Source organism: Humulus lupulus, chromosome 7, assembly GCF_963169125.1.
Source record: "Humulus lupulus chromosome 7, drHumLupu1.1, whole genome shotgun sequence".
NCBI classification, from domain to species: Eukaryota; Viridiplantae; Streptophyta; class Magnoliopsida; order Rosales; family Cannabaceae; genus Humulus; species Humulus lupulus.
The window spans coordinates 51,946,564-51,973,528 of record NC_084799.1 but is presented as its reverse complement, the minus strand read 5'-3'; the positions used below and the strand labels follow the sequence as shown (position 1 = coordinate 51,973,528).

Below are 26,965 nucleotides of genomic sequence, written 5' to 3'. Positions count from 1 at the left end.
AAATCTGAAACCTATGGTAAGTTTAAAGAATTCGAAGCAGAAGCTGAAAAGAAATTAGGTAAATCACCAAAAGTACTTCGATCAGATCGAGGTGGAGAGTACTTAGATTATGAATTTGAGGACCATTTGCATGAGCATAGAATTCTATCCCAACTCACTGTTCCTGGAATGCCACAGCAAAATGGTGTTTCAGAAAGGCGGAATAGAACCTTATTGGATATGGTTAGATCGATGATTAGTTTCTCATCATTACCATTGACATTCTAGGGTTATGCATTAAAATGTGCTATATACATACTCAATGTTGTAACATCTAAGTCTATTTAGAAAACACCATTGAAATTATGGAATGGTATTAAACCTAGTTTACGCCATTTCCGTATATGGGGTTGTCTGCACACGTGCTTAAAGGGAAGACTAGGAAGTTGGAATCACGCACTGAAGTGTGCATGGTTGTAGGTTATTCCAAAGAAACAAAAGGTGTTATATTGTATATTCCAAAAGACAACAAAATGTTTGTATCTACAAATGCGTTTTCAACTCCTTGAGTTTTGTAGGTGCCATCTGGTATGGTTCCTTTGAGATAGGCTCAGTTCTCGGTACTAGTTTGATTGTGAAGTCAATTTCTCGAGTAGGGGTAAACCTAGTAAGTCTTCAGAAAATATCTCTGGAAATTCCTTTATAATGCGAACATCTCCAACCTTTAATGGTGTTTTCTGTGCCACATCTGTGACGCTTGCTAAGAATGTGTGTTATCCTTTCTCTATCATCCTTTGAGCTTTGAGAGATGCGATAAGTAGTGTCCATAGTCCTGATACATTTCCCATAAAACATAGTTTCTAACCCTCAGGAGTTTCGAACATCACTTGCTTGCGTCTACAGTCGATTGTTGCACCATGTTTCGCTAGCCAATCCATGCCCAGTATTACATCGAAGTCCTTGATCTCTAGCTCTATCAAGTCTCCGTCTAGCTCTGTGCCCTCGACTTTGATCGTTACTCCTCATACTATTCATGATGATCGAACTACTTCGCCTGAAGGCAGTTCCGTAACAAACCTATTCCTAAATCTTTCACAAGGTTTGTCTAATTTCTCTATCATTCCTAACGAAATCTACAAGTGTGTTTCTCCTTAATAAAAAATTATTGAACATATATTATCGAGGATAGGAAGCTGACCTGTGACCACCTTATTACTAGCTTCGGCTTCTCCCTGGGTCAAGGCGAAGACTCTGGCTGGAACCATCTTGTTGTCCTTCTTTTCTTCTAGTTTGAGCTATGTACAATCTCTTTTTCGATGACCTTCCTGGCCACAATTGAAACAACCCTTGGTGTTTGCACGACATTCCCCAGGATGTCTTTTCTGGCACTTGGAGCATCGAGGGTATTCCACATAACTTGACCTATTATTACCATTGTTAGTCAGTGTTGGCTTTCTTATTATCAGGATGCTTTCTTTTCTGCCCATTATTGTTATTGTTGTTTCGACCATTCTGAGTCTAATTCTGTTGCTTGCGTTCAGACTTGCTGGCCTCCTCCTTACTAACATTTTCTTGGAGCCTTTCCACCTCTATAGTTGTTTCCAAAACATCGGCGTAAGAAGTGGTTCCATGGTTTGCAAGCTTGAATCCTAACTCAATCTTCGGTTTGAGTCCTCTGGAGAACTTGGTTACCCTCAAGTTGTCGGTTGTGACAAACTCTAGTGCAAACTGGGCTAGACGATCAAATTGTCGAGCATACTCGACTATCGTCAAATTTCCCTGCTACAGACTGGCAAACTCTTGCACCCTCGTAGCGATGACTACCGAGCTGTAGTACTTTTTTTGTGAAACAGTTCCACAACTCTGGCCCAAGTCATGGTGGTGATATCATTAGTCTGCTGTACCAAATCCGACCAGATTCTAACATCCTTTTTCATTAGAGAGGAAACACAGGATATGTGATCCGCGTTGCCAAGGTTCATGTGTGCTAGAATAGGCTCGACATTCCTGAGCCACTCTTGAGACTTAAAGGGGTAAGTTGTCCTTTCAAAAATTTTAGTGTGCTGCTTACTGAAACACTCATAGACTTGCTCTATGTACTAATCTAGATAAGGTGCACAGTTTGCCACCGGCCATCCCCCATACGGATATCCTACATTCTGCCCTTGCTCGGGTGCTTGAGTCGTTGGCTGAGGTTGCGGCTGAAGCTGGGGCTAAGGCTGTAGCTGAGGATGTGGCTGAGACAGTTGTCGTTGTTGTTGTAGTAGTTCCTCTACTTGTTGTCGTAACCGGATAATCTTAACGGTGTTGTCAACTGGTGGTGATGCATTTTCATTAGCGGTAGCAGTAGTAGCACGCGTTCCCCTTCTTCGGACTGGAGGGGCTTTGTGAGTCTCGTTGGCAGTGCAGGGGGCATTGTCGTTAGTGCGCACAGACCTTTGGAGCGACATCTTCAACAAAGTTCTAACAGTTGATTGATCATAACTCGGGCCTATCGGTTATGATTGATCAAACCTTATGTTAAAATTAATATTTCTAAACTATAGGGTAAACTTATAAAATCCATAACTATCTCTATGAGCTTCCAACTAAATCCTGGCTCAAACAAATAACTATAAAAACTAAAATACTACAACACAAGCTACTACTAGTACTATCTAGCTAAGTAAAATTTCGAGACGCTACAAAATCGTTAGCTGAGTAATTCCAAATGAATGATTTGGGAGAAGCCAAATATATTTTGGGAATTCAAATATGTAGAGATTGAAAGAACAAAGTTTTGTCATTGTCTCAAGCAACTTATATTGATAAAGTGCTAGAACGCTTTGGCAAGCAAAATTCCAAGAAAGGCACTATGCCTACCCGATTAGAAGTTAAATTGTTTAAAGAACAATGTCCACAAACACCTTAGGAAGAGGAGGACATGAGACACTATGCATCAACAGTAAGCAGTCTAATGTATGCAATGTTATGCACCAAACTTGACATCCGTTATGCAGTAGGGATAATCATCCGTTATCAATCCAATCCTAGATTGATTCATTGGACAACAGTAAAGAATATCCTCAAGTACCTCAGACATACTAGGGATTACATGCTTGTGTATTCAGGTGGAGACCTGAACCCCACTAGATATACAAATTCTGATTTCAATTTGAGAAAGAAAGTCAAAAGTCGACATCTAGATCAGTTTTCACACTGGGAGGAGGTGCTGTAGTTTGGAGATGTATTAAACAATCCAGTATTTCAGACTCCACCATGGAAGCAGAATACATACCAGTTTATGAAGCAACTAAAGAGCCTATGTGGCTCAAGAAGTTCTATATTGATCTGGAAGTTGATCTAAGCATGGATCAGCCACTTGTTATGTACTATGATAACAGTGGGGCAGTAGCTAATTAAAAGGAACCCAGAAGTCACAAGAGGGGAAATCACATCGAGAGGACATATCACTTGATCCAAGAGATAGTCAATCAATGATATGTTACTATTTTGAAGATTGCCTTTGAAGATAATCTTGTAGATCCATTCACAAAGACTTTATATATTAAATCTTTCATAGTCATGTAAGGAGCATGGGGTTAAGGGAAATGCCTCATTTTCTTTAGGGCAAATGAGAGATTGTTGGAAATTGTGCCATTAAAGCAATTGTAGTTCACAATGGTATTAATAAAATAAATCAATGAATTGAATTATTGCATATATGTAGCTTATGTACTATATTATTGTAAATAATATTAAGTAAATATCATAAAATTCCCAAGTTCATCTATGTGGTCTCAATCTCATATTGCTATGAGAGGATCGAGATTGAGATAATGAACTTAAATAGTTTGCAGTAAAATAAAGTTATGGAATCCTCATATTAATTACTGCTAGTACGGTCCACTAGTATTATGAATACATGTGACCTAAATTCGAGTTACTAATGTAGTATGACATTTTAGTGGAGGTACTTTGCATACTGAGAGTATGTAGAACGGGACCAGATGTGATTTAATAATACTTGTTTGAATGTCGTTTTGTAGCATTATAAAAAACATCAATTGATGATTATATACAAAATTATCTTAATTTTGAAGTTACTATGAACTCTTATATATCTCATTCGATTATTTGATTCAAGAGTTACGGTTTGTCATAATGTTCAGGCAAAGAACTATTGTTTTGGGGACTCACTGATATATATGGCTGGGGACATAGCTTAACAGATATGGAATCTATACCTTTTTATAGATTTAATGATGGTTCCCTATTGGGTTGGCTTTTGGAACTGAAAAGGTTATCGAAGTCAAATTCATAATCAGATTATGAATTAACCTTAATTAGTAAAGTCAATGGTACAATAGGAATCAATATATAATTAAAAGGGTAAAACGGTAATTTATTCCCACTTAATTATGAACCATCAATAGAGGATTAATTTGTATGTAATGATTATATCAATGGACACTTTATGGTTACCATAAAGTACTCAATAAATATATGTCTTTAATTCCCAAGAGTGCAGTCTCATATTTATAGTGGAGTAATCATGAGATTAATAACTATGATTACTAAATCAAAGAGTTTTGGTTAATAATATTTTATTTATTGGAGCTTGGAATTATTGGTCCATAGGTGTAATGACCCAACAATTTCTAAGACCTTGGACCATTAAAACTACTAGACATAGCCACTATTTTTTAGAAAACATACATAAGGAATATTCATAACTTTATTAAAAACTCCAAAGTAAATATTGAAATACATAAATGAGCGGTATGAGATCCCATTGTTTTAAAATAAAACATAACTTTAAACTAAAGGAAATTTTTTACAAAGCTAAATGCAGAAAATACATAAAAACATAATTTAAAGAGACTAAAAATAACGTCGTCCTCGAATCTTCACGCAATCCATCGAATCCCTTCACCCTTAATACACAAACCCAGCTACCAAGAATGTAACGCCCTGGTTACTCCAAGACCATAACTGTGATCTTTGAACTGTGCTTAACTCGCTAATCGAGTTCTTTGGTTATAAGCGTGCATCTAGGTGTCATTAGTAGGTTAAGGTGTAAAACCAATCAAAAGGAAATGATATATTTTATTTAAAACATAAAACTGTTCATTTGCCCATAAAAGCATTTACAAGTTATTTACAATCCAAAATAGTCATTGCAGTTTGAAATTTATAGCCTCCTGACCTAAGCGGAAAAAATAAGGTAAACCCCCTAGTTCCTCTGCGAAACTCCTTGGCCGTGGCGGTCAACCGACCGCATATGTATACGTCCCCACCTAAGCTCTCCACTCAAGGCTGGGTGAGCTTTTTTTTCCTTTACCTGCACTACATAGCACCCATGAGTCAAAGCCCAGCAAGAAAACTCATTACTGCATGTAAGTAATATAAGATGATGATCATGATAATCATAAAGAGCTTATTGGCCCTGAACAGATGAGTGAATATCACTTTGAGGTTCTGTTTAACCATAATGGGGATTATACCCCTAATCAAATGAGTGACTGATAAGTAAGTCACTACAGGGCTCAGCACCCATAGCTATGTGAATAAACCGTCACTGTGCCTCTCCGACCCTGGCTTTAAGTGACTAGCCTTAGGATAGACAAGCGCTTTTAAAATGCATCAAACTTGAGGTTGGTCCAGCATTAATGCTCATTTGAATCATTCAATGCAGATGTCAATTAGATCAAATCTTTGTCAGCTTGCATTAAACACGCTAAAACCATTCTTGACTTATGAGTCAATACCATGTGACCAGTGCTCAGTGCTATTTCTGAACTTGGCTAATGAGTCACAGCTTCATAGTTAATACCGACACCATTGCCAATTCTGACTAATGAGTCAGTGCCATTCATAAGTAAGCAAGATTTTCTAAGCATTTGATATGCAATCAATGTCCACATTTAAACACTCAACATGCCTCAATAATAACCTTGCATGTCACATATGGGGTGCAATTTTCTTACCTCTGGTTCGAGCAAGAGATAGTAGCAGAACGACCCTTGAGAACGATCGACCTTTTGATTCCTTAGCGGTTACCTAGTCATAATCAATTATAACCTCCATTAATGAAAATCAACAATAATAGGGTCTTGACCTAGACCTTACTCCCAGGACCCCGAAGTGTACCCAAACAGTGAGTAGATTCGATCCCGAGCCTTAAGGATTGAAACCTCGAGCCAAAAACCCTTAAAAAAGCCTAAAATGGGATTCTGATGGAATAGGGAAGTGCCCCAGCGCTATCCCACTAGTGCCCCAACGCTATACTCAGACCCAAAGCCTCTTGAGTAGTGCTGTAGCGCCCCCTGGTGGGCGCTACAGCGCTACACCCAGACTGAAATGGCCAGAAATCTTTCCCCTTCGACTCCACCATTTTCAACTTGATCCTAAAGCTTCCCAACTTCATTTTAAGTCCAAAATGAACCCAAAAACCATCCCCACATGTCCTAGGCATCACAACCCCAAGAACCCTAGCCAAGAACTCCCATCAATTCCCCTCAACCGATCAAGAAAATGAAGCTGAAAACTATAACAAAACCAGAGCAAAGCTAGAGTTTTAATGGCTAGAAACTTACCTCAATTTAATATTAGGACCCTCTTCAATGGTGGAACACAATCCTAAGCCCTCAAGACTTACTTCCCTTGCTTAGTTCCTCAAATTAAGCTAAAAAATTCAAGAAGAAAAGGAAGAGAAATGGTGTACGAGATAAGTGTTTTTGATACTCTGTTTCTTGCAAGTTCTATAGCCTTCAATGGCATAAATCAATCCTAGGGGTGAAAAGACTAAAATGCCCCTAGGTCAAATAAAGTTTTCTAAAGGCTCCCAAGGGTAAAATCGTCCTTTTCCACCTATTTCGTTAATCATAATTAACACCCTCCAATCCCCGCTATTCTCGATATTCTCAAAGACCAATAATTCATATCCTGTTACCCTTTAATTCCCAGCAACACTCTAATCATTAAAATCAGCCCGAGACTCACCCCGATCCCCGAACTTAATCCCGTTATGACTAAACCGCTAACATGCACTCAACGATCGTCTCATGCTGAATAGCTCGAACAAATCCACATTATAATGTGGCTTCAACAATAGATCAACATACAATTACGCCCTCAACGGGCCAAACTACCAAAATACCCTTGCGATGAAGTGTGTACCCACATGCGTCCATTTAACATCATATTATAATATAATTCTTATAAACATGCATATAATAATTTAATGGCATAATAAAACAATTATGGCCCTCCCAGCCTATCCTACCATTAAACCGCATTAGAGATTTCATGGCATTACAGCTATCCCCTCCTTATAGAAATTTCGTCCTCGAAATTTACCTGAATAGCACAGGATACTGATTCTGCATATCTGAATCCAGCTCCCAGGTCGCTTCCTCGACCTTGTTGTTCCTCCACAATACCTTAAACGAAGGTATCGTCTTATTCCTGAGGACCTTGTCCTTTCTGTCAAGTATTTGGACTGGTTGTTCCTCATAAGAGAGATCTGCCTCAAGCTCTAGATCTTCATAGCACAAAACATGTGTCACATCAGATACATACCTCCAAAGAGCTGAAACGTGAAACACTTTATGCAGAGCTGACAATGCCGGAGGTAAGGCCAATCTGTAAACCACCTGGGCAATCCTCTCCAGGATCTTAAATGGACCTACATATCTAGGGCTCAACTTGCCCTTCTTCCCAAACCTTCTCACCCCTTTCCATGGCGAGACTCTAAGGAGAACGTAGTCTCCCACTTTGAACTCCACGTTCCTGCGCTTGGGATCTACATAACACTTCTGTCTACTATGAGAGGCGAGCATCCAAGCTCTAATCTTCTGAATGGCCTCAGTGGTCCTTTGAACTGCCTCAGGACCCAAGTATCTCCTATCACCTGTCTCGTCCCAATGAACGGGAGACATGCATTTCCTACCATACAGCATCTCATAAGGTGCAACTCCAATGGTAGACTAATAACTGTTGTTGTAGGAAAACTCTATCAAAGGTAGATACTTACACCAAGATCCACCAAACTCCAGCACACATGCTCGCAGCATGTCCTCTAATATCTTAATTGTCCTCTCAAATTGCCCGTCTGTCTAAGGATGATAAGCAGTACTGAACTTCAATTGTGTTCCCATGGCCTTCTATAGACTTCCCCAGAACTTAGAAGTAAAAGTGGGGTCACGATCTAACACAATTGACCTCGGCGCTCCATGAAGGCGTACGATCTCTCTCACATAGAGATCTGCATACTGGTCAACTGTATAAGTAGTCTTCACTGGGAAGAAATGACCTGACTTGGTATAGCGATCCACTATAACCCAGATAGAATCATGCTAACCAACAGTCTTGGGTAACCCCACCACAAAATCCATCGTGATGTCCTCCCATTTCCTCTATGGGATATCCAGAGCCTTGACTTGTTGACATGTCAAGCACTTAGCCACATATTCCACTAAATCCCTCTTCATCCCCGGCCACCAATACAACGATCTCACATCCTGATACATCTTTGTGGTGCCTAGAGGCATAGAATAAGGTGTAGTGTGAGATTCATCCAGAATCTCTCGCCTCATAGCAGTGTCTAACAGAACACATATCCATCCCTTGTATCTCAACAAGCCCAAATCAAACATTGTATAATCTTTGGATGCTCCATCCAAAACATCCTCTCTGATCTTGATTAGCTGTGGATCACTCAACAGACCCTCCTTGATTCTCTCCAACAGTGTAGACTGTAGTGTAATATTGGCCAATTGGCCCACCACCAACTCTATACCAGCTCTGGTCATATCTTCTGCTAACTCTCTGGCTACAGCCTCGCACTATAAATCTGCCCCGGACCCTTCTGGCTTAAAGCATCAGCTACCACAATGGCTTTTCCTGAATGATACAAAATCTAACAATCATAATCTCTTACTAACTCCAGCCAACGCCTTTGTCTCATATTTAAATCTTTCTACGTGAAGAAGTATTTCAGGCTCTTGTGGTCTATATAGATCTCACACTTCTCCCCATAAAGGTAATGCCTCCATACCTTTAAAGCAAAGACCACAGCCGCCAACTCTAAATCATGAGTGGGATATCTCTATGCATACTCCTTCAGCTGACGTGAGGCACAAGCAATTACCTTCCCTGAATGCATCAGAACACATCCTAAACCATGGTGTGAAGCATCACAGTAAATCACAAACTTCTCCTAATCTGTTGGAAGACTCAGAACTGGAGATGTAATCAATCTCTACTTCAGTTCCTGGAAGCTATTCTCACACCTGTCTGACCACACAAATTTCTGATTCTTGCGCGTCAGCTCAGTCAATGAAGTAGAAATCTTTGAGAACCCTTCCATGAAACGCCTATAATAACCTGCCAATCCAAGGAAAATTTTATCCTCAGAAGCATTCTTTGGCCTTGGCCAATCTCTTACTACCTCGATCTTTGCTGGATCTACTTTAATCCCCTCCTTACTGACAATGTCCCCAAGAAAAGATACCTAAGATAACCAGAATTCACATTTCTTGAACTTTGCAAACAGTCTGTGTTCCCTCAGTTTCTATAGAACCAACCTCAAATGCTGCTCATCTTCTGACTCTGATTGAGAATCAAACAAGATATCATCGATGAAGACGATCACAAACTGGTCCAGATAATCCTTGAACACTCTGTTCATCAGATCCATAAAAGCAGCTGGGGCATTTGTCAATCCAAAAGACATGACTAAGAACTCATAATGCCCATACCTGGTACGAAAAGTAGTCTTCGGTATATCTCCCTCCTTGACCCTCAACTGATGATAACCGGAACGAAGATCGATCTTTGAGAATAACTTTTTTACCTTGTAACTGATCAAATAGATCATCTATCCTTGGCAAAGGATACTTGTTCTTGATTGTTAACTTTTTCAGTTCTCTGTAATCAATGCATATCCTTAGAGAACCATCTTTCTTCTTTACAAACAGAACTGGCGCTCCCAAAGGTGAGATACTAGGTCTGATAAAACCCAAATCTAAAAGATCTTTCAACTGTACTTTCAATTCTTTTAATTCAGCTGTGGCCATTTTGTAAGGTGCTCTAGACACTGGCTCCGTCCCTGGTGTCAGTTCTATCACGAACTCTATCTCTCTATGAGGTGGCAACCCTGGCAAATCTTCTGGAAACACATCCAGGAATTCACAAACTATTCTGGTCTCACTGGCATGACCTGAGTGGTATCCACCACACTGGCTAAGAATCTTATGCAACCTCCTTACAATAGAACTCTAGCCCTCAAAACAGAAATCATAGGTATACAAGGTCCAAGCACAGTACCAACAAACACACAAGGATCCACACCTTCAGGCTCAAAGGTGACCATCTTCCTACTTCAATCAATGGTTGCCCCATACTTCACTAACCAATCCATACCCAGAATCATATCGACGTTAGTCATAACCAACTCTATCAAATCCACTGACAACTCTCCGCCCTCCACTTTCACTGGAAAAGATCTGACCCATCTCTTGGATACCACCAACTCCCCAATGGGTAATAAAGTTCCAAACCCCACATGATAAAAATCACATGGTCTACACAGTCTATCAATAATACTACTAGCAATAAAAAAATGTGTAGCACCAGAATCAATAAAAACATTATAAGGGGTTCCGGCATTAAGAATCTGACCTGTAACAACTGACAGAGAAGCCTCAGCTTCCACAAGTGTCAATGCGAACACTCGAGCTGGGGCCGAGCTGTCCGCTTTTCTGGGTTCTTCCTTTCTTGCTTTAGGGCAATCTTTCTTAAAATGACCCACTACTCCACACAAAAAGTAGGCCTTTGCCCTACTCTCTCCTAAATGACGCCTCTTGCATCTAGAGCATTCAGGACGAGTCTTCCAGGCTTCACTACCACCTTGACAACCCATTGAAATACCACGAGGTTGCCTATCAGGACCTGGAACTGGGAAGGTGTCAGGAACCTTCCTCTTCTGCTCACTAGGGCCTCCATCCCTATTTGAACCCACAAAAGGAGAACCTGCTCTCCTAAACTCCTTTCTGGCTGCATTGTCTAGCCAGATCTTGTTTTCTGCACTCTCAGTTGGGAGTGCCTTCTCAACCACCTGTGCAAAGGTAGTAACCCCAGCCACAGTGGTAATGCGAACATCTCGGGCTAGTCTAGGCTGTAGCATTTGGAGAAATCTCTCCCTTCTGGTCCCATCAATGGGCACTAGATCCATGGCAAATTTGGCCAATCGATCAAACTTCAGGGGCATACTCAGTCACTGACAAACTGCCCTAAAGTAATCTGATGAATTCCTTAGCTTTTGCCGCCCTGATGGCATCATTGTAGTACTTCTCATTGAACAGAGTCTGAATCTCTTCCCAACTCGAGGCATTGACGTTTCTGGACTAGGATATAACCTCCCACCAAATTCGGGTATCCTCCCAAAACATATACGTGGCACAGGCCACTCTCTCATTACAGTCACCCTCATGAAGTCTAGGATGGTGGTAATCATGCTCATCCATTGCTCTTCCTTTGCAGGATCTGCACTGCCTTCAAAAACTGGAGGTTGCTGCTTCCTGAACATTTCATAGAGAGGCTCCCATTTATTACCAACCTCAGGCAACTGCTCAGCTGCTGGCACCGATACAGGAGGTGCCTCAGATACACTAGCTACTGCAGGAGCCTGCTGTTGTCTCAAGAGGCGGAATTCTTCTCCATGCCTCAATATTGTAGCCTGTAGATCATTAAATAACTGTTGCCATTTCTCAGCAGCTGGCTGTGGAATCTGACCCTGGTCATTCTCCTGACCCTGATTATTATTATTCTGGCTTTGATCACCCTGGCCAGCTGAGGAATCTGTCTGTCATGGATTCATTCTTATAAACTTGAACTTTGCTGAAATAGTCAATACAGCCAGTCAGGCAGTGATAACTAAACCTCTTGCCGCCTCATGGTCCAAGAACAAACAGATAATTATCATATTCCACAGTCATACAATTACACAAATGGATACATGATTATAGCATTCAGCACTTAACATGTATCAAATAATAGTTCACAATGAACAATACTAATGAGTATGTTCCAGCAATATCAGTACTAATTAGCACACATTTGTTGATGATGCAATATTCAAGGCAAAGCCTTATCAAGGTATCTCATGTATATAGGTAAAGCATTTACAATAATTTAAGCAGTTAAATATATAACCACATAAATAGTTACCAAACCATGAGTCAAGCTTTACTCTAGTGATGAGTGCACATGCCCAGCCAGTCTACAGGAACCCTAAACCTTGGCACGCTCTGATACCAAGTTGTAATGCCCTGGTTACTCCAAGACCGTTACTGTGATCTTTAAACTGTGCTTAACTAGCTAATTGAATTCTTTGATTATAAACCTACATCTATGTGTCATTAGTAGGTTAAGGTGTAAAACCAATCAAAAGGAAAGGATATATTTTACTTAAAACATAAAACTATCCATGGGCCCATAAAAGCGTTTACAAGTTATTTACAATCCAAAATAGTCATTACAGTTTGAAATTTACAACCTGCCAACCTAAGCGGCAAAAATAGGGTAAACCCCCTAGTTCCTTTGAGAAACTCCTTGGCCGTGGTGATCAAGCGGCCGAATATGTACACGTCGCCACCTAAGCTCTCCACTCAAGGTTGGATGAGCTTTTCTTTTCCTTTACCTACCCCACATAGCACCTATGAGCCAAAGCCCAGCAAGAAAACTCATTGCTGCATGTAAGTAATATAAAATGATGATCATGATAATCATATAGAGCTTATGGCCCTGAACAGATGAGTGAATATCACTTTGAGGTTCTGTTTAACCATAATGGGGTTTATAGCCCTAATCAAATGAGTGACTGATAAGTAAGTCACTAATGTAAACCATATGAGTGACTGATGGGTAGTAACTAGATTAAAAAAATGAGTGACTAATGAGTAAGTCACTAGATTAAATAGATGAGTGACTGATGAGTAAGTCACTACAGGGCTCAGCACCCATAGCCATGTGACTAAACCATCACTGGGCCTCTCTGGCTCTGGCTTTAAGTGACTAGCCTTATCCTAGACAAGCATTTTTAATATTCATCGAACTTGAGGTCGTTCCAGCATTAATGCTCATTTGAGTCATTCTATGCAGATGTCGATTAGATCAAATCTTTGTCAGCTTGCGTTAAACACGCTAATACCATTCTTGACATATGAGTCAATACCAGGTGACCAGTGCTCAGTACTACTATCGAACTTGACTAATGAGTCACAGCTTCATAGTTAATACCGACACCATTGCCAATTCTGACTAATGAGTCAGTGCCATTCATAAGTAAGCAAGATTTTCTAAGCATTTGACATGCAATCAATGTCCACATTTAAACACTCAACATGCCTCAATAATATCCATGCATGTCACATATGGGGTGCAATTTTCTTACCTCTGGTTCGAGTAAGAGATAGTAGCAGAACGACCCTTGAGAACGATTGACCTTTTGATTCCTTAGAAACTTCTATTTTTGAATTATCCACTTAAAATGCTTAAATCCTCAAATAAACAAGATTGTGACAAGTGTCATTCTCTTAATTTTCTTGGAAGATCCTAGAGTTTCTAGAACTTTCTTTTATTTAAACTATAATAAAATCCTTAAATAAACATGCACATGACAAGTGTCATGTTCTTATTAATTCTATCTAAACCTTATAGTATAATAAATGACATCTTTATAATCAACTATATTAATCAAACCTTATGTTATAATTAATATTCTTAAACTATAGGTTAAACTTATAAAATCTATAAGTGTTGCTACGAGTGTTCAACTAAGTCCCGACTTAAACCAATAACCACAGTACACTACAACAATTTTTAGTATATATTACATTAAAAAATAACACCTATTTAGAAGAGTTATTAATGGGTTATTAAAAAAAAACCACGGAACTATTGGCGCCATATGAAATACAAGATATAGGCGGCAAATGAATTTTTTTTGGGTCTAATCCCTATCAGCCAAATTTTAATCCCTAAATCTAAGTTACCCAAAAAATTTCTCTCAGCCTCCATCTCTCACTCTCGTCTCAACTCATCTCTCTCTGCCTCACGAAGTCACACCGATTATAGCTTCCAGATTTCCGTCTCTGCCTCACGATTTCACGCCGACTATCACAAGCTTTTGGAGTTCTATTTCTCTCAGCCTCCATCTCTCACTCTCGTCTCAACTCATCTCTCTCTGCCTCACGAAGTCACGTCGATTGCAGCTTCTAGAGTTCTATCTCTGCCTCACACCGACTATCTCAGGTAATATTCTCTCATCTGCTTACATTTTTTTTAAGGTACGATATTAAATGAAATATGAAATATAACTTTCTGGGTGTCTCTCTCTTTACACTTTGGATGAAATCAATTTGGGTTATAAAAAAATATGGTGACTCCAGTGGGGTTCTTTCATGTTTTTACGATAAAAATCTGTGCATATTCATATATAAACTAATCCAATGCGCTTCTCAACTCTGAAACTGACTATAATTATTAGGTCTTTCTATCTGGGTTCAATTTCTTTTTGCCTTTCTTGATTTGTTGGTGGATGAGTATGGAAAGTCCTCTTTGTTGCTGGGCGTTGTCTAGTTTTTGTTTTCTTTTCGTGATTTTGATATAATTTAGACACTTGTTTGGCGAGTGGGATATTTAATTTAATTGATTTCTATCAGAAATTGCAAAATCTTGATTTGTATCCCCAAATTTGGATTATTTTGTCTTAATGGTGGATTTAGTATATAGAATTTGAGAATGGTTAGACAAAAATAGTAGTGATGATCATTCATAGGTATATGTTTGCGTCTTCTGTTTTGAACTAAATTTGATGATTGAATTTGTGGGTCTTTTTTGTTTTACGGAAAATTTGAGGACAGGAGACTTAACTAAAGAGAAGAGACATTGCTGGTAATGCTGCAGCCTGTGCCGAGAGGACAACTAGTGATATGCTGATTGGTCCAGACTGGGAAATAAACATTGAATTATGTGATATTATTAACATGGACCCTGGGTACTTTCTATTTATCTTTTCGGTGGAACGCTTGTGTATGTCTTTTGTTGTTTTTTGTACATTTGTTGATCCTAAATTTACTTTCCAATTTCATAGCCAAATTATACTTGTATTGATTTGCAGGCAAGGAAAAGATGCCTTGAAGACACTCAAGAAGCATCTTGGCAGTAAAAATCCGAAAATACAACTTCTGGCTCTTTTTGTTAGTATTTCTTTATACATATAAGAATATGTTTATTTGTTTTTTGTACTTATTTGACATGTGGGTTTTTCGTCATATTCATTATGATGTCATTTTAAGTCATTGTAAGTTTCTCTTATTCAAAATATAACTTAAATTATTTATTATATGAATCAGTTGTTGCTGCTATGTTTTACTTTCAATCAAGCAACCATTGCTCAATTGTGATACAATTTTCATTGAATGTTTTTATCTAGGCTTTAGAAACTCTCAGCAAAAATTGTGGTGAGAGTGTTTTCCAGCAGATAGTTGAGCGTGATATCTTACATGAAATAGTTAAAATAGTAAAGAAGAAGGTACCCTAATTTTCTTTTGATCCTATCTGTTTTTCTTGTCATTTCACTGTGAATCTCTCCTATGCATTCCTAGTAAATCTAACTTGTCTGATGCAATTGTTTAAATTCTGCAACCAGACTTGAATGTGAGGGAAAAGATACTAATCCTAATTGACACATGGCAAGAAGCCTTCGGGGGACCTCAGGGGAGATATCCTCAATATTATGCAGCATATAATGAACTGAAGGTTGTTAGTTTATTAAATGTTATTTTAGCATGTTAAGCTTGATACACAATTTTCTCTTGTTAATTACTTCGTCAGCCAAGGCATTTGGGAAAAAGCTTATTTAAGTTGATTAAAGTGTAAATATCACATGATCAACCTTTTTTTTTTGCTTTCTGCTTTATGTGAGATATGCAATAGCATGGGTTGCATATGAATGTGAATGTTAGTTATACATGGTTATACTAGCCTACAAGGTATATATATGCTGAAGTTGAATCCCTTAGTGTTGTCCTTGATGCTTAAGTTATGATGAATGTTTTGCGTCTGTGTTTGGATGGGTTGTATTAATTCTATGTGTTTCTTTTTCTGTTTAGAGTTTTTATAGCTAATGTGCTACTACAGTATTTGGAAAGGAACCTATTTTGATTTCTTAACTCACTTTTATATTAAAGTTTTCTAAGTAATCTATGTATAAATATATATCACAGGCTGCTGGAGTTGAATTCCCACCTCGAGAAGAGAGCAGAGTACCATTCTTTACTCCACCCCAGACACAGCCAATAATTTCTCCTGTTACTAAATACAATGATGCTGCTATTGAGGCCTGTTTACAGTCTGATGCTTCAGGCCTCAGGTACTGTCTCGATGACAACTGACTTTTGTTTGTCATAAACATTTATTCAAATTCTTGGTACTTATTAGATTTTATTTTCTCATATTAAACACAAGATAGATGCAAAATAAATTTCTAGCAAAGACTGGTTTTTTTCTTATTAATAAATTGGGATATGATTCTCCTTCCACCCATGTTTTCCTGGACATGTTCAATATAATTGAATTTTTATGTGGGAGATACATCCTTTGATGCGTAATTGTACTTCAGATTTGCAACGGTCTAACTCATGTAAATGTAATTATACTAATAAAATTGAAGTCAACACCCGATCATTGAACTTGTTCAAGTAATATTCTAAGGGAAAAAATGTGGTAACCACTTAACAACCCTGCTTACAGACCTAGGTATTAGCATTTGATTAGAGTTTATCGTGACTCTTTTTCGGTTCCTTATCTCACCTTTAAAGGACAATCACCACCAAAGTGTTACCTCATTAAATTATCATATTTTTTTCTTAGTTATTTAAATTAAGGGTGAGGAAATACCATTATATCACTACCACATCAAAAGTTGACGATTTTTTTTATCTCTGTTGTAAACTTGAAAAACTTGGTTATGCATCTTGTGATCACTGCAAAATTGTTCCGTGCAATTAGCTTCCTATTCATTATCAAAGAATTCATATTGTAGCACTTTTTTTAAAATTTCTTTATGAACATAGCTTAGCTATTAGACGAATTTATGTAATGAAGAGTTTTATTGTGGGTCAAATTTATATAATTCACGGCTCAAGTAAATGTCTAGGTGCGTTGTACAAAAGAGAAAAAGTTAACTTTTCATTCCCCTGTGAGAAGTAAATGGCTGTTTGTAGTGCACCAAATTTTTTTTTTTTTAGATTATTTAAATTTTTGTGATTTACTTGATTTAAATGTTAAGTGTGATGAATTGTTTTATTTAAGTGTTGTTATTTTATTTGGTTGATTATTTGTTTTATTTGATTGTTTATTATTTTATTTAATTGGTAGAATTGTTTGGTTAATTAATTTAATAAGTGAATAATTGTGTAACATGTTATTTTACTATTAGTGTTACATTTTAATTAAGTGTGACAATTGAGGTGATTATGTGAGCTATGGTGGAATGCACTAAGGCGCATGATAGATAGTAATGCACCCTAGTGATTTAGTGTGTGCTAGTGCATGGTAGCATGGTGCACATGTGTAGATTTTCTACACATTTTATGTTTCCTTATTTTAGATTTTATTTGAGTTAATTTATTTTAAAAAAAAAGAAAGGGAAGAAAAGGGCTTGGGCGTGTGACCTAGTGGGAAAGGAATGATTTCCTTAAAGTGATAAAAATCAAAAATTGAAGATAATAATTATTTTGGGGATAGGCATGATCATTTTTATTCCTTTATATCTTTTTAAATAAAGAGAAAATAAATGGGAAATGGAAACTTACCTTATTGTGTTAGGGGAGACTTTATGGGAGGATTTTGATAAAGGGGATATGAAAGGAGAGAAGAGCCATTGCTCTTGGGTGGCTGCCGTGACCTAGAGAGAGAGAGAGAGGGAGTGGCGTGTAGAGAGAGAGAGAGAGAGGAAGAAAGAATGAAAGGAAGAAGGAAGGAGAAGGTGAAGAGGAACCCCTCTTAGAGTATGTCCTCTTGTTATTCTTATTTGTATAATCTCTTTTATTTGATATATGTCATTGACTTGTTTTATTTTCTTGTGTGTGTTTGGGTTCTTTCATCTCCTCATGGTGGTTTTCCAATAAAAACCCTAGGCTTGGACAAGGGTGTGGAGTTTGGGTATTGATCTTTTGTGTTCTTGATTTTACAATCAAGAGAGGTAATGGTCTTTTCTTAGCCCTTATATTGTTTTTGGTGGGTTGTCTATGAGGTTTTGTTAATGATGCTAATGGTTGATTTTGGTAGGATTGGTGTATAGGATTTGTATATTGTGAGAGTATGATTTGTGTTAAAAAAAAGAGTTGTGATGTTGATTTTGCTATGCATAAAAGTGGTGATAATCTATAAGTGCATGTGTGGTGATTTCGACCTAGGCTTACCCAAGGGTGTTCTTGATATTTTGTGTGATGTTGTGTGATTTACAATATATTAGATCCATGTTTTAGGACCTATGTTATATGGGTAAGAGGATAATTGGCAATCTTGATATTTTGATCCATGAAATTTTGATAGATGCATGTTATATTTTGAATGATTAAATTATAAGATGCATGAAAGTAATTATAGAAACATGTTAGGTTAATATAAGGCATATGTGAATATGGTGCTTATAAATTTCTATATGTTCTTGTTATTGATAGTGTTTTGTTGGTTTTCATGGAATTGCAACAAATGGTTTTTAAAAAGGATTCATGTGAATATGTTAGTAATATTAGAATCATGCATATTATAAGAGTATAATGAGATTTTAAACATGTATGATTTTGTGTAATTTTGAGACAAAAGTTGAGTTTTATGAGGAATTAAGCTTGCTGTTTTTTTGTAAATAATTGGGTAAAAGTTGATAAGAAGATGAGTTGCATGCATAAATAATGTTCTTGATGAATATGTTAATTTTTATGAAATTAAAAAGAGGATTTTAAGTCTCATGTTATGATATTTTACTCAAATAATTACCTACAGAATTTTTTATTGAATTTTGAGAAAATATGAGTTTATAAAATTGAATATGGTGATTTTAATGATAAAAATAGTTGCTGGAATTTTTGTAATAAAATATTGAAGTAAGTTTCACTAAAATGAATTTGGTGAGTTTTTGGAAAAAAATTATTTTTCCTAAGTTATGGTAATATTGAAAAATGATATTTTTAATGGTATGAATGCATATTTTGATAAGTAATGATTTTTCATTTATTTTGATTGAGAAAAATATTTGGACTCTATTTATTTGTGATTTTTTTGAATAAAATAAATGGTGGCTAAAAGTTTGTTTTAAAAAGGTTAAAAAATTGTTATTAAATTGTCACATATGGATTTTTGCTACTTAAAAACTATGTCTTAAATAAATTAAATCAAAATGTATTTTTCCACACTTAAAATATATTTTCTCACCTCATTTAAGTAACACAATGATAAAATTTATTTTTCTAAAGGGACATATTAAAAAATAGGCATTTTAATTAAATCCAAGTTTTTTGGTTAATTCTTGTTAATTAGAACTTAATGGATGAAATTGTCACATATTTTATTTTTAAGCTAAAATAAAATAACTTTATAAAATAAAATATTGTTTTGAGAAATTTAATCAACTTAGAAATTTTAAGAAAAATAAAGCGTGTAATATGTCTATTGATTTTAAAATAATTAAAGAAATGTAGAATTATCGTTTTTGAAAACGTTTTTATTACGCAACATTCCCACGTATGCATGTTACATGCAAATCAACTTTTACGTCCAAAATCATGATTATTATTCAACTATGTGATTTTTATAAAACAATCATGTTAGTAAAATGGGTATAACGAGCATTATTCTCTTTGGCGATAATTGCATGTTTAGTGTAACTGTTATCATGAGTGCATGGCCCATGCACACATGAGTTGTATGGAAGGGAAAAATAGTAATTTTATGAATCTAAGAAACGTTATTTTGATTATGATATAGGCTCGTTGAAAGATTGTGAAATTCTTAGCTTGGACCTGAGGTAAGGAAGTTAGATAAATTCTATGATTTTATGCTATGAATGGTAAGACTGTTGTGTGAATAAATTGTTATGAATTATGAATGCCTTAATGTGATGATATGTTGAATGTGATATGTGTATGGATGTTAGATACATCAAACCAGTTACAATGTCAGATACATCAAACAGATTACGATGTTAGATACATCAAACAGATTACGATGTCAGATACATCGAACGAGTTACTAAGGACATTGAGACGTGACTCCTAGGGCGGACGCACCGAGGTTATTCAAGGATTAGTGATCTCCTGTTTACCTCATAGGGTGACATGGACAACTAGCGTTCCATGCTCATCATGTATGCTGTATGTTTGTGATATGATGATATGTCACATTTATGTTATGATATGATGATATGTTACGTTATGTTATGATATGATGATATGTTACGTTATGATATGATGATATGTACGATTATGTTATGATATGATGATATGTACGATTATGTTATGATATGATGATATGTTACGATTACGTTATGACGTACCATGATGTCTTAGATGAATGTTAGTGTTTTGTTTTTTTGTTGTTTTTCTTACTTGCTTATTTGTTTGTACTTCTTTACTGGGCTTTTAGCTCAACCCCTTACTTTCCTTCCAGGTAGCAAATAGGATTTCTCTATGGCACGCGTGGTGACGTGAGGAGTTCTTTCATCATGGGGTGTATGGCGTGGGGCAATCCTATGGACGATAAAACGATCAACGTAGAACGCCATTTAAATTATGTTTTGTTTTTAAGAGACTTTCCTAAATTATCAGTGGGACTCTGTTTTTTAAATTATTTGGTTTTCTTTGAACTTTGCATAAAAACCTATGTTTTATTTTAAACTTATGGCGCCAACTTGCATGATTTTAAATAAGTCCCCCTGAGACTTTAATAATGGATGGTATTCTTTTATAAATTATGTTATGCGAATGTTTTGTAAGTATTAGTCTAGGGCGTTCTTTACACTGTTTCTATTTATTTCTTTCTCAATTTAGTTTTTCTGCTGCTTTTGCTGCCTCTTGATGTTGTATTTAAGAGTTTTGTTGTTCTTTTTATTTTGTGAGCTCTAGTTTCCAAGGACTCTACAGTGGGTTTGGATAGTTTCTTGGTTGTAAGAGTTGTAATTTTTTTTAATGATGACTCCTAATTAAAGGTCAAATGATGTTCATAGTTTATTAATTGGTATGTAATTTTGCTTTCATTTTAGTGGCTTCATTGGATTTCAAATTGGGAGGAACTTTATTTGTAGCAGTTTGCAAGAGGTATGTTCTCTTTTATTTTTGTTAAAATACTTTGCAAATGTTAGAGGAGTTTGAATATCTTAGATATTCATCCATAGTGAAGTAGGTCCTGAGATTACAATTATTGTGTGCTGCGGTGATAACGGAAGGTTGAGAACTTGTGTGTCTTAGTGAAGTAGGTTCTGAGAAATTTGTGTGCTGCAGCGAGATAAGGAAGAAAACTTGTGTGTTGTTTGAATATTTTGAATTGATAATGATTGATGGTTGGTTAATAAATATGGCTGAAATGTTTTCTGATTTTCTGTTAGTTATTTGATGTATATCTAATAAACTTCAAAAACTCACAGAAATTTGAAAGTAGAATCCAAACCCATGTGGGGAAATGTATTAGAATAATTATAAAAATAGCTTCTTGCAATTCAAAAGCTTGGGTAATAAAATGTAAAACATTTTTTAGTGCAAGGCCAGTACATAAAAAATTTTAGTTTGAATATATACATCAAATACCAAATACAAAAGAAAGAGTAACATCCCATTAACAAAAGAACTATTTATGAGAAAAGGAAAAAAAAAAACTCAATTGGAATATGATACAGGTTCTAGGAAACATGTAATTAGTAATAACCCCAAAAAAATTATACTACTCCTCTCAAGATGTATTGTAACTCACATGATATAGACAACAAAATTCTGAAACCTCAATGAAAAACATAATAACACCTTTAATATGCATATTTTTTAGGCAAACTTCCCCTTTAAACATTAGATAGATTTCTCCTCTTTACTCTACAAGAATGCTAGCCATTATGGGGAGAAAACATCTGACGCTGTTGTTTGCAGTGAAAAGAAAGAAACAGTTTCTTTGCCACTTCATTGAACTTCCAATGGAAAAAACAATAATTTCAAACTTTTAAACATGAAAAATGCTGCAGCAAAGTGTGTCTTGACTTTGCTGTGCTGACACCAATTAACTAACTTAGTAGTTACTAATTTGATCATTTCTGGCCAACAGAAATACAACAGAATATTCCTAAAGAAAAGAATGAATAGAATACAAAATTGAGTTTACAAGAACCTGTGCATTCATGTCCAAGAGAAAAATCACTCAGTAATGATTTTAACACTAACTTATTTTTACACACCATTAAGACACAATGGCTCCAATATTTACATGTTATTAACTCTTATCGAAACCCCATGAGCACAGAAGATTAAAAAGTATCCCAAAAATTAGAATTTCCCTTAACTTTATGGGAAAAGTGGGGTAACAATGGCAAACTTAAAAACTATGTTGTTGTAGAACCTAAACTCACCCTAGTTTAATAACCTGTAACAATATGGAAGCACAGCCACAAATGGACTGAGCTTGAGACGCTCCGAAAGCAGCTCAGATAGATATCTGACACCACAAAACAAAAACAAAACAGAGTCAAGATTGAGCTTTATATACAAAAATCATCATAACTCATACGATTCCCAATTAAATTATGCAAAACAAACAAACATTAATACTATATCAAAAAAAAATTATTAAGAATATAATATTTATATAACTAAATAGAAAGATTAGAGAGATTCTCATAATAAATATATTTCTTCTATATAAAAAGTATACAAATAACTGAAGTTTTTTATTGTAGTTTTCCCCTGGTCAAGACAAGTCATTTTCACATGGTAGTTTAATGTTCTGTTTGTTTCCCAGAAACTAAACTTTTTATGGTATTCCAGTTTGTTTTTCCAATAAAATCTATGAAGAGAAGAGAATAAATGTTAGTGAACTGGTATCATGGAATTTGGTTTTGAGATTGTTACCTTTGGAGTAAGATAATGAATAAGTTGCATTTTCAGCCCCATTTCGTATGGACAGATAGGAGCTTTTCTCAGTAATATTATATTTTTGTCTTATCTCTCTCTATATATACTCATCAATGGGTTCTTACTCCTCAAACTACTACTCATCGTAAAACAATTAACAGTGTGGCCCATTAGCTCAAACTTTAATTTGATCTTCAATACATGTTGATAACAAGTATTGAGTGCAAATGGATCAAAATGATTATGACTATAATCATCTCTGCTGATAGTGTTGTGAATCCTTAATCAAATACAATTGATAAAATAGCTTAAGAATAATCTTATAGAACTTTAGACAAAGAAAATTAAAAAACAGAGGTGAGAAGAAGGAGAGAATTTGAATGAAATAGCCACTTTCTTTATTGCTGAATATCAATCCACATTACAATCTTGAAAGCCTTCTATATCAGTTTCTTTACAAGATTATAGAGCTAATACAATGTAAATTGTCATTAAAAATAACATGTACAATGTAATGTCTATTTATAGACAATTATACTTAACTAACATTACTAAGAAGAGTAAAATAGTTAAGTTGTTAGTGACTGAAATGAACAGGTCAGCATAGCTGACTGAACCAATTCCTACAGATAGTATTAGTAATTTTTAGAATAACCAGATACTGCAACATGTAGCAGCTTAAACTTTTCCTATATAGTAGTTCCTAGATGTTGCAATAGATCATTTCAATTATCAAGTGTAATTGCTCTGATGCATGGGCATATGTTATTTGCAGTGCATATAAGTAGACTATTATGGATTTAATAAAAAGAAACCCATTATAATTCATATACATCTTGACCACTACAGTTGCATCACACCTTATATAGTCAGCTGCTAAAATACTAAAACCAAACTAAATCACACCTTTATAGTTCCGCAGAATATTCATCCATAGAAGAGAATCATCTGAGAGTCAAAGTAGAGTCCAAGCCTCACTATATTTAGGCACAAAGGAAAGAAAGAGAAAAACTGATAGTCACAATAGAATTAGAAATTTGTATTAGAAAATAGAATCAAAATTATGATCCAGAAACATAAACATGAAGGAAACTGTCTGTCTATAACTGTGTACAAAAACCATTATCCCTTCTAATAGTACAAAGACTAGAACCAATATATAAAATGGTTCTGAACTGAACCGAGCATCTTGCTCTTTAAGAAACTTGTCTCCAAGCATCCGAGCAAGATTCAAGCCTGAAAAAGAGGCAAAAAGTGACTACTTCTTTATTTAAGATTATGGTAGACCAAAAACAAAAAAAAATGAAGTTTAAGTACCGCATAATCGTGTTTCCCCATCTCTCAATGGCTCTCCTCTTTCTTCCATTCTCAGTCTTTCGGTATGACTAACTACTCTATGGTCCTCCGTCATCTTAATCGGTTTCCCATTGGCAATGCTACAATTAAACATATTTAGTATAAATTATCATGCTGCTGGTATAAATTACAATGCAGGTACTTCTATAATTATATTTGGACCACATCTAATAAGTATTAAACAATAATAATTTTACAGAGATATATTTAAGGAAGACAAAAATAACATGATATGTGAACGTAGTTACTAAACTGTATTAAAACATCATAAGTTCATTGTCATGATCATATGTGCGTTAATGTGTTTCATCAATTGCTTAAGTTTATTATGAGTTTGTGATTTATTTGAATTTCATTGCTTGTTGGGTTGGTTCATGATATTTTAATTTTACGGAGATATATTTAAGGAAGACAAAAATAACATGATACGTACTTCATAACACATGCTGAGTCCCCCACATTTGCACATTGTGCAAAGAAATTTTCAACACCATCAGTCCATACCAGAAGCACTGTTGCAGTACAACCCTAAGTAAAACTAGTTATATTAGCACAAACTATACCATTATCAACATTCATCACTACACAAAATTATCAAAAAGATATCAAGTGGATATATGAGTACACCATATATGTAATAATATATTTATGTTTTTTTTATTTTCTGATTTTCCTGCTTGCTGTGCACATTTATAGGGGTGGTGACTTTCTTTTTAAATATATTTTGTACACACTAAAACAAGAGTTTCAAATAATAATAACAATACTAAAACGTATACATACATATGTATATGTTGCTAACATTGTCTTATCTTCTTCTCTGTTTTTCAAATAATAATAATAATGCAATACAGTTTTATGAGATTAGTGAATAGTAGTTTGAGTAGACAATTATTAAAAAAATTAAATCAGAGCTCGGGTTGATTGTCTAAAAATTTGGATTTGTGAAATGTTTTATTCAATATCTATGTGTCTTTGAGTGAAGCCCAATTAGTTGTGTTTCTTTTGGTTTGTGTGAATGAAGTTTATTTTTTTCTTTATAGTGGCTATAGTTTAGGCATTTATTAAGATCTATTTAATATTTTATATTTTATAAACTAAAAATATCCAACTATTGTTGAAGCCATGTGAGTGCCATGGCCATTTTAATCTCTTGGGGATAAATATTCCCCTGTATTGGTTCTGTTTATAGGCTTATTTTTTTTATGTCATGAATTTACTTATGAATCTGTGAGCACCAATAATTTTTGTGTTGTAGATTGTATGGTTAACCTCATCTCTTTCTTGGCAGGTACCTCTCTATTATGATGGGATTGGGGGCATACGTTTGTCATTAAAACTTTCTGACTCTAGCCAAACACCTATAGAGGTATGGATTAGTTTGAGTTGTAGTATCAATTATAGCTGTTATTTCACTAATAACTACATTAAAATCAATGGCTCTAAATGCAAAATATTAGATTGGATTGGATCTGGAGAAATTGTTGCAGAAGGTTATTTTATTTCAAGTGACCCAAAGGATGAGGTTCACCATGTTCCTCTTGGGCCTAGTGCTATGAAAGTGGGGATAGATCTTGTGAGAAAGAATGATGCATTTCTGTGGAGGCCTTCAACAGTTATGTCTACTATAGAAGATGTTATAGGTAGTATAATTGCATGGCCAGCTGATAAAGTTATAATTAGGTAATTAACTTTTTTTATGTACTCTTGTAGTTTACTATAACTCTAAGTTGAAGCATTAATTATTTAAATTTTGCTGTAGCTAAGCAAATGGACTCACAACAAAGACAAGTGCACAAAGGATGATGAATTGAAGGATGGAGCAAGTTTCGTTTACTTTTGTGTATCTTGTAATGTTTCTATTTTTCATTTTTGAAGTAAAAATTGTTCAAGATTATAAAACTTTATTATGTTATGCTTTCAAACTTAAGTTAGAACTAAGATCTCATGAAGTAGACACATTCATGGTTTGAATTAGTTATTGTTTAATGTAATACTTATGGTTTATCAATCTATTGAGAATTACATTTTATGATTAAATTTGAATTTTTTTTTTATCAAAATACAATAATGAAAATCTTTTAATTAAAAAAAACCATATAAGTATACTTATCAAAATAAAATTTAAAATTTTATTACTATATGTTATGATTTAAAAGCATATTATAAGCGTAAAAATCGTTATGAATTATATAATATAACAAACTAAAAATGTTATCAAAATACTCAAATGTAACAATTGAAAAGTGTTATGAAAAAAGTATAAGATTAAACTTCAAATTTATAACCAAAAATTCTATCTAAATGTTATTATTTGAATATTATAGCACCTAAAAATGTGTTATTGGATAGTTTAAGATAACACCGAACATAACATTCAAATACTATTATAGAAAACACTGGACTTTTAATAACAGGGGCTATGTTAGCATTTTCAGAAGTGTTATCAATAGTCTCGGTTAGCAGTTTTT

At 35.4% G+C, this 26,965-nt stretch overlaps 2 long non-coding RNA genes across 3 annotated transcripts; both read left to right on the top strand.

The window, feature by feature from the left end:
* The first annotated feature begins 13,971 nt into the window (after window positions 1–13,971).
* Window positions 13,972–15,522, top strand: LOC133792685 (uncharacterized). 2 transcript variants are annotated; one of them, XR_009874255.1, is made up of 4 exons: window positions 13,972–14,277; window positions 14,889–15,057; window positions 15,146–15,224; window positions 15,461–15,522. It is a non-coding gene; the product is annotated as an uncharacterized LOC133792685 (long non-coding RNA). The 2 variants fall into 2 exon arrangements; XR_009874256.1 differs by lacking the exon at window positions 15,461–15,522 and having other exon boundaries at window positions 14,889–15,022.
* A 156-nt stretch (window positions 15,523–15,678) lies between these two features.
* LOC133792684 (uncharacterized) lies at window positions 15,679–26,528 on the top strand. Its single transcript, XR_009874254.1, has 7 exons — window positions 15,679–15,786; window positions 16,254–16,399; window positions 20,698–20,800; window positions 21,290–21,344; window positions 25,786–25,863; window positions 25,955–26,177; window positions 26,257–26,528. It is a non-coding gene; the product is annotated as an uncharacterized LOC133792684 (long non-coding RNA).
* Window positions 26,529–26,965: the final 437 nt, after the last annotated feature.